An 8,241-nucleotide genomic window follows, 5' to 3' on the forward strand; every position below is an offset into this window, starting at 1 on the left:
GAATGGAAGCTCCGGAGGAGGAGGGCATGCTCGCGTCACAGTAAGCCGAAGAGGAGCACCTTCCCCAGGCACGGGCGGTTCCAAGCGGCCCCTAAGTTTAACCAAATGGAAGCTCCGGAGGAGGAGGGCATGCTCGCGTCACAGTAAGCCGAAGAGGAGCACCTTTGCCGGGCACGGGCGGTTCCAAGCGGCCCCTAAGTTTAACCGAATGGAAGCTCCGGAGGAGGCGGGCATGCTCGCGTCACAGTAAGCCGAAGAGGAGCACCTTCCCCGGGCACGGGCGGTGCCAAGCGGCCCCTAAGTTTAACAGAATGGAAGCTCCGGGGGAGGAGGGCGGGCGTGTGTCACAGTTAAGCCGAATTGGAACACCTCTTCCGCCCGGACACGAACGGAGCGCGAAGCTGTCAGTTATGAATGAATAAATGAATAAATAAATAAATAATTAAAGAATGCCACCTTTCATTTCACAGGGAACACCGGACGGCGTACCAGCAGGTAAAAGTCGGAGTAATTAAATAAATACAAAAAGAATGGCTGGGGAATAAAAAAATAATACGTTTTAATAATAATTTGGTTTTTTTGTTATAACATGAATTTCACTCTCTCTCTCTCTCTCCCCGTATATATATATATATATATATATATTTATTATATATATTGTATTTTCTTTTAAGCATTTTTGAAGGTGCGCCGCTACTTCGCGGATTTTCAGTTTCCGCGGGTGGTCTCGGTCCCCATTAACCGCGATAACCGAGGGTTCACTGTACTCCATAAAATTTACAAAAAGCGAGGTGAAACACTCAACCAGGGCTGCTTTTTTGAACATTTCTCGAGGGCCATGGCGAGCCATTTCAAAAAAGCTGCACAACTAACGTATAAAATATTGATAAATTTGCTCTGCCTGATGTGTGTGTCAAGTTTCACGAGTTGTCGTTCATATTTAGAACCTCATAATCAGCGTTGTTTTATTGCCAAACAGTGCAATGCCACTCCCACAACTTTTCACGAAAAAGGATGAATTTCGTATTGTGACATCCTCATGGCCGAAACAGTCCTCCGAGCATATATGAGGGTGACCTTGTTGAGTTGCACGGAGAAAAACATCCAAGAAAATAACTTGTATTAGCTTTTACCAGTTGGTGGCGCTACTACTACGATGAAAAATAAGTTGGTAGATGTCTTCAGGGCTGAAGTATCCTCAAATGTGTACAACTTCGAGAAGATAGGATCATCTGAGTCATGTTGCCGGAGCTTTTGTTGCCACAAAGTACAATCGGACTTTTCAGCACCGTAATAGCCACGCCTTTTGCCAAAACGTCACAAAACTCTGAAAAAGCTGAGTGAGCCTCAAACCAGACATACACATTCACTGACAAATATCCTGTGACACCAGATATATTAGAAGTCTTGTCTAATCAGCACACGTCTATCTAACTGCAATTTTAACATCTCGAGACACGACAGGATGAGTACACGATACGCATACCTCCATTTCTGAGTCTGTAAAGCCTGGAGGAGGCTGCTTCGATGTTTTAGTAGCATCATAAATTTATTGAATTAATTATATTTGAGGTTGGATTAGATTTTTACACATTTTAAGCCTTAGCCACCCAAAACAAAACATAAGCTCATGAATGAAATAAAACTAATTAATTTCGCCCATGCCAATTAATCTTCTGTAGACACGTGTTGTGACCAGTGTTGTTTTTGGCAGGCATTTTAGATTTTGTCCAAGTCATTTGGACAAAGTGCTGATTTGTTTACATCACATTTAGTCATCCCAATTCGTTATAGTTTTAGTCCAGTTTTAGTCAACGAAAACTAAAAAAAGGGTTTTAGTCCAGTTTTAATCGACGGAAACGCAAAAAAAGTTTTACCCTAGTTTTCGTCAATTTATTCACAAAGGTTTTAGTCCAAGCGGCACGGTGGCCCAACTGGTTAGCAGGATGGCCTCACAATATTGAGGTCGTAGGTACGATTCTGGCTCCGGCCTTCCTGCGTGGGTTTCCTCTGGGTAATTCGGTTTCCTCCCATATTCTTAAAACATGCATGGCAAGTTGCTTGGACACTCTAATTGCCCCTAGGCATGAGTGTGAGCGTGGATGGTTGTTCGTCTATGTATGCCCTGCGATTGGCTGGACACCAATTCAAGGGTGTACCTCGCCTACTGCCGAAGACAGCTGGGATCGGCTCCAACACCCCCCGCGACCCTAGTGAGGAGAAGCGGTACAGATAACGGATGGATGGATGGATGGGTTTAAGTCCATTTGAGTTAAAACAAGGCATTCAAGGTTTCCACCCAATAACAAAGACTTTTGGATGGACTACAAAGGATTCTTCATTACAAACAGAAAAAAGTGGCAACAGTGGAATCAATGCTCACTGCTCCAAAATAAGCAGAGAAGCAAAACATTTTGTTGGGCAACTGTTGTGGCTTTATTTCACTAAAAGCAACATAAAATAATTTATGAACCACATGCTAACAATTTTGTCTCGTCAACGAAAAAAATTCATGTACATCACGTCATGTTTTCGTCATAAAAGAACCTCGTTTAGCTTGTCATCGTCATTAAAAAAGGGGCGTTAACGAAGTATTTTCGTCATAGTCATCAGTGACGAAAACAACACTGGTTGTGACTGATATTTCAGTCCCAGGTTGTCTCCTGAACACCACCAATTGGGCAAGGGAGCGCAGGAAAGCCTGGGGTCTTCTATTTTTACAGTATAGAAAGGCTAAATATCAAATTGAAACAGTGTTTTATATCATGAATATACAGGGTTGGTGCTGGTTCTGGTAGGGAAACCACAACATAAAGATGTCCTTAATTAGTCCCACAATGGGGATATTTGCAATATGGCATATGATGGCCTAACAGGGCCACCGCCCAGAAAAGAGTAACGCAGAACTTTGTAATACTGTCACTCCCTGACCAGTTCGTTGTTCCTGAAGAGCCAAACTTTGACTCAGACCCACAAATTTGAATTACAGATAGTGGACAATGGAGAACTCCCCCAGTCAGTCAGCATGTTCAACTTCCATAGAAACCTCAACATACATTTATTAGATTGCCAAACTAATTGGAAACTACATCACCAGAACACCACAAGTGGGCTCTGTTATTGTACTTAAAGATGCATCTTACAAACCTGTGTTCTCCAAGGCCAGCTGGTCCATAGTCTTAAGTTATTTCTTCGCCAACATCAGACAGAGGTGTGGTCTGTCCTCTGTTGTCTTCTTCTTCATTTTACAGTTGGGGTGCATGTGGTCATCATTAACCAGTCTTCCCAGACTGCCATCTTCTTGAGCGGCATCAACACTTAAAATAGATTTAAAAAAAAAAAAAACAATTATTCAATCAATGTCAGAAATTAATCTTTGAGACAATCTTGTGTACACAAAACATAAAAATAGGAAATCCACAATTTTTAAATCTTCTAAATAAAATCATACAAGAAATTTCTATTGGAATCAGACCCTATTAACAGCTTGTCTTTGAGACTTCATGGTCTATATTTTCATTTGTACAGATTCAACGCATGAATAAAAGTAATCACCGTATTTTCGCAGTCATAAGCAAACAAAGCGCCCTGTCAGTCGATGCGTCCATTAAATGGACAAAGTACCACTCACGTCCATCAGCCCTTGTCATCAACGAGCTGTTGGAAGTGCATGTTAGCACACCCTGCTGGGCAAAGAGTGAGTTGTCCATGCTTACAATCGACCGTGACAAATACACCATCTGACTATAATGTTTGGGTGATGGTGTTGGAAAAAGCTGGACAAAGGGCAGCTGTCCACAATGTTTTAGTCTGTCTTATCATTTATGTTATTGCAAGCAAGAAACGTCCCAGGTTTAGACAACAGACAAAAAGTCCAAAGCATAACAGCACATCTCTTTAAACAGCCATGCAAATCTCTCTAAACAGCTATGGGATTGTGGGTCTCTGCTCCCAGAATGCATTGCTTGAATTAGCTAAGGCTGAGTGGCTTTTGTATTATTTTCATTTTTTTTGGGTATATTGATGGCATGAGAGATACATGTTTGTGTTAATCTTATTTCTATGTTTCATTGTTTGCTTGTATGATGAGTTTTTTATTTTTTGTGTGTGGTGAGCAGCCAAGTCCCTCCCCTGACGTTGCTTTGTAGGCTATTGCCAATGCACCTAATATTGGCCTGAGCCATTGTCAGCTATTGTCAATAGAGACTTGGCGTCTGCTGCAACAATGGGGTGATTGCTCATGTTATTGGGGCATAGTAGGCTGCTATCGGCTGTGTCAGTGTGGGCAGCTCTGCCAAGTTCATGCTATGCTAACAGCAGCTGTGCTATCGTCTTGTCAGGCGGTGCGTCCAGTATATGTTACAAAGACAGAAATAGCGGCCTCAACAGGTGTTGCGCCCTTTGACACGGCGCGTCTTTTGGGTGCGAAAATACGGTATACATTTTTGCTTAGAGAATGATTTTTCCCCTAACACTTATGGGATGAGTATGTGTTTATTTTTTTAAATAAAAACAAAAATAAGATAACATCTCAATCTTTGCCTCACCTCCAAGTTTTTTCTTGCCGGCGGAAGTCAAACAAAAAGACAGTGCCTCTTCCATCCATCTTCCTGCGTTGAGATTTATCAGAATCTATCAATTTTCCTCTGTACTCCATAATAAAGAATAAAGTCGTCTTTCCTGAAAGGGGCCTTGGTAAATACTCCTCGACCTAGTTAACAGGGAAATCAAGATAGCTTCGTCATATTTTTAAGCACACAAATAAGGAGTCATCATATTCATTTGGGCCACTATACTAATGTAGGGTGGTTTGAAACATTGCTTCTTGTGAGGGATAGAGCAGAGCCCTTCTTTATGATTTTAAAGGAACAGACCAGCCAAAATTCATTTTCCAGCATTGCATTAGCCAGTATGTATTAGGACTGAAAGTACAAATGTCAATGGCACCTGGTTACGTAAAAAAAAAACTTTAAGATTATTTAGTTTCATAACAATGACATACACTGTATACACAGTCATATTGGATCGCGTCACGTGATCTCTGTGACGTATAACGTGCTTTACACTAGACTATCAATATCGGACTTGTTCACCGGTCTATTGTGGTATAAAAATGCCGGAGGGCGTCATCAAGTACAGCCTTAATTTAGATAGAACTCCTACCATCAGGTTTCACGCTCACTGAAATAACTTGAAACTGACAAAAGAAAAGGTCAAGACACTCTTAATGTAAAATAACCACTTAAAAAACGATGTCAGCTTGGTTATCAGAAAACAATAATATATCTTAGCAAAAGCGTTAACATCATACCTTTAAATGAGTTTATATACTTCGCTTCTAACTCTGCAGTCTTGTCCAGACCCTTGACTGCATGTTCAATAGTATCCTGCTTTGGGGACTTCCTGCATCTCAGGGAAGGCATTGTTTATTCTATAAAGAAAAAAGACAGTTTTGTGTTGAGAATTATTAATACTATAGGCTAAATGGAGTTTTAACAATATCAGTGTAAGAAAAATAAATTATAAATTAAAAAAATATCAATCCCTCCATCCCAATTAACGATTTCAACCATAATAGTTTATATTGAAGTTTAAACAACAGACAGACAGATTTATGCAGTGTGACTACAAAAATCTTACCAAAATTGCATTCACAGTAACCTTTGCTTTAAGAATCATGTAATTAACCAGTGAACATCGTGTCTTACACAAAAATTAATGACAGAAATTATCATGGTACTTGCATTCTGTTGTTCTATAACAAAAGTGCAAGCTGTTAGCTCCGCAAAGCTAACGCAACAAGCTAGCGTCCCTCGTGCTCACATTCAATGCAAACCTGACCACCGGATGAAAATACGCGTCGGTTTAGTTCTTTAAATGAGTAAAAGCACCATGACGTTTTATAATTATTCAATGCTTAACTGGAGCTCGTCAATTATGTCGATGTAGGAGCACATGTTTGCTAGGCCAGTGTTGTAGGCCCACATCCATGGTGCTACTTTGTATAGTGTTTTCCACACAACTATCTCTAACCATGAACAAATGCACTCGAGGCATGTTTTGAATAAAAACAAACGAAAAACACTTACCTCTCCGTTTCAACAGCAGTTCGAACTTCGAAGTGGTGATATTCTCCAGCGTTAAGCACCTGCTCGAACTGCGAATAGGTCAAATTCAACAGCGTCTTTTTTCTGTCTTAATAAGGACGCGATGAGAGGAGGAGCGCTTGCCTTTTCGTCAGCACGCCCCGCGCGGGTGGTGCTGCTTTATCACTCTCTATCTGTGCCCGCCCGCCGGCATGTCGATAGAAAAATAATATTCCTTCAAACATTACTTTCATCTTCTTAACGTTTTGTAGTGAATTTAACAGGTTCACCACTTTTTTCAAATACACCAATGGAAAACAGGTCTTAATTGAGGAAACATACAAAGAGCGTCTCACAAACACCTTATGATGAGCAATGTAATTTGATCACGTTTTTTGTCACTGCCTGGACGTCGGTTCACTGGCCTGGTGGCAGTGGCTTGTAGACACTGTCACTGAGTGGGAACGGATCTCAAGGTGGGTCAAACTAACCCAAGCAGTGGATCGGTCCGTTTTTTAAATTTATTAATTTTTTTATTTTATGTATTTATTTATTATTTAATACAAGGGCTTCGGCTCACTACCAGTGGGCGGGACCAAAGAATTTGGGTTTCCTTTGAGCTAGGAGGCAGTCAAAGGCAGTCCAATCCCCGGCAACATAAAGCGCCTAGCTCTGGGGACATGGAATGTCATTTCTCTGGTAGGGAATGAACCCGAGCTGGTGTGTGACTAGACCAGTGGTTCTCAATTATTTCCTGTCATGCCCCCCCTACCAAGAAGAAAACAATTCGCACCCCCCCCCACCACAATTTTTTTTTACATTTCGTACTAATGTACATGTTCTTTGCATATTAATGTTAGATTGTCAATAAAATATCTTACCTTAACAAAGCTAAATTGATAAAAAAAAATATCATTTTGAGAACGACTATTGTGAGGATCTCGAAACTCAGTACTCTGTGGTGCTAATATTGATGAGATGATAAATATGTTGAAGCCACAGAACAAAAAGATTAGATATTGTTTGGAAATTAATGACGTACATAACAAAGGAATATCAGCCTTGATTGGAGTACATTACTGCATTTAAATTTTTAATAAAAATGAAACAATTATTGATGTTATGACCACTATGAAGAATTTAAAAAAACAATATATAGGGATAATTATAGTTTTCATTTTGTTATGTTTAGTCTGTTCATGTTGCATTATTTTTATGACAAAGATGATGGTTAATCGTAGGTTTGTTGCCCAAATGTACCGTTACAACCTGATTAATGTTGAGAATGACGAACTCAAACTGGACACTAAAACGTAAAAACACATGGACTTCTTGCCCCTGTCCACACACGTGCACACACACACACACCATACACGAAGATCCGGGAGGTAAGGACGGCTGTCCTCTCCTACAACGAGGCAAGGGCCTCCACCAAGTCACCCCAGGGACAAGTTTTATTCCCTGATGGTCATCAAATTATGAGGATCTCATTCTACGCCGGAAGGGAGGAGGGGAATTTTTCCCTAATGTGAGGTTTTCGCTCCTCCACTGATGATCACACTGTTGTATGATTTCATTATGATGATCTGTCTTAAAGCCGTAAGGACATGATTTTTAAATCCACAACAGGGGGGAAATGTAAGATGGGCTGAGGATAGGTAATCAGTTTGTGTATTCATAATCATGTTTTTATACACTCATTAATGTTTAACACACACAGAGACACTTACTTGTTATTTTAACACACACACACACAGACACCCCATCCTGAAGATGTGTTTAGTTAAACTGACCTTGGGTTATGATTTTCTGCCTGCTGGAGTCCCTGGTGATTAGTTATTGATGCTTTAGTTAAACTGACCTTTATACCGTGAGTTATTGATGTTTTCTGTCTCTTGGTGATTAGTTGTTGATGCTTTTCTGTCTTCTGGTGATTAGTTATTGATGAGTTAGTTTCAATAAAAAGGCAGAACGGAGGGTGAGAGTCAGAGGGTGTGCGGGATTGAACTGGCAAGACGGCTGTTTCGCCTCCTGGCTCCCTCTCCCATTCTGAATGGCACAAAACGAAAACTTTAGTAAGTTATTTCAGTCTAAAAAAGGCGTCAGGGCATTTTTAAACCGGACAGTAAGTCGTCACTGTCTTGGTTCCTTTTTG

This window comes from Idiotropiscis lumnitzeri, unplaced genomic scaffold (genome assembly GCF_059441095.1).
Source record: "Idiotropiscis lumnitzeri isolate Australia: NSW breed Sydney's pygmy pipehorse unplaced genomic scaffold, RoL_Ilum_1.0 HiC_scaffold_179, whole genome shotgun sequence".
Classification (NCBI taxonomy): Eukaryota; Metazoa; Chordata; class Actinopteri; order Syngnathiformes; family Syngnathidae; genus Idiotropiscis; species Idiotropiscis lumnitzeri.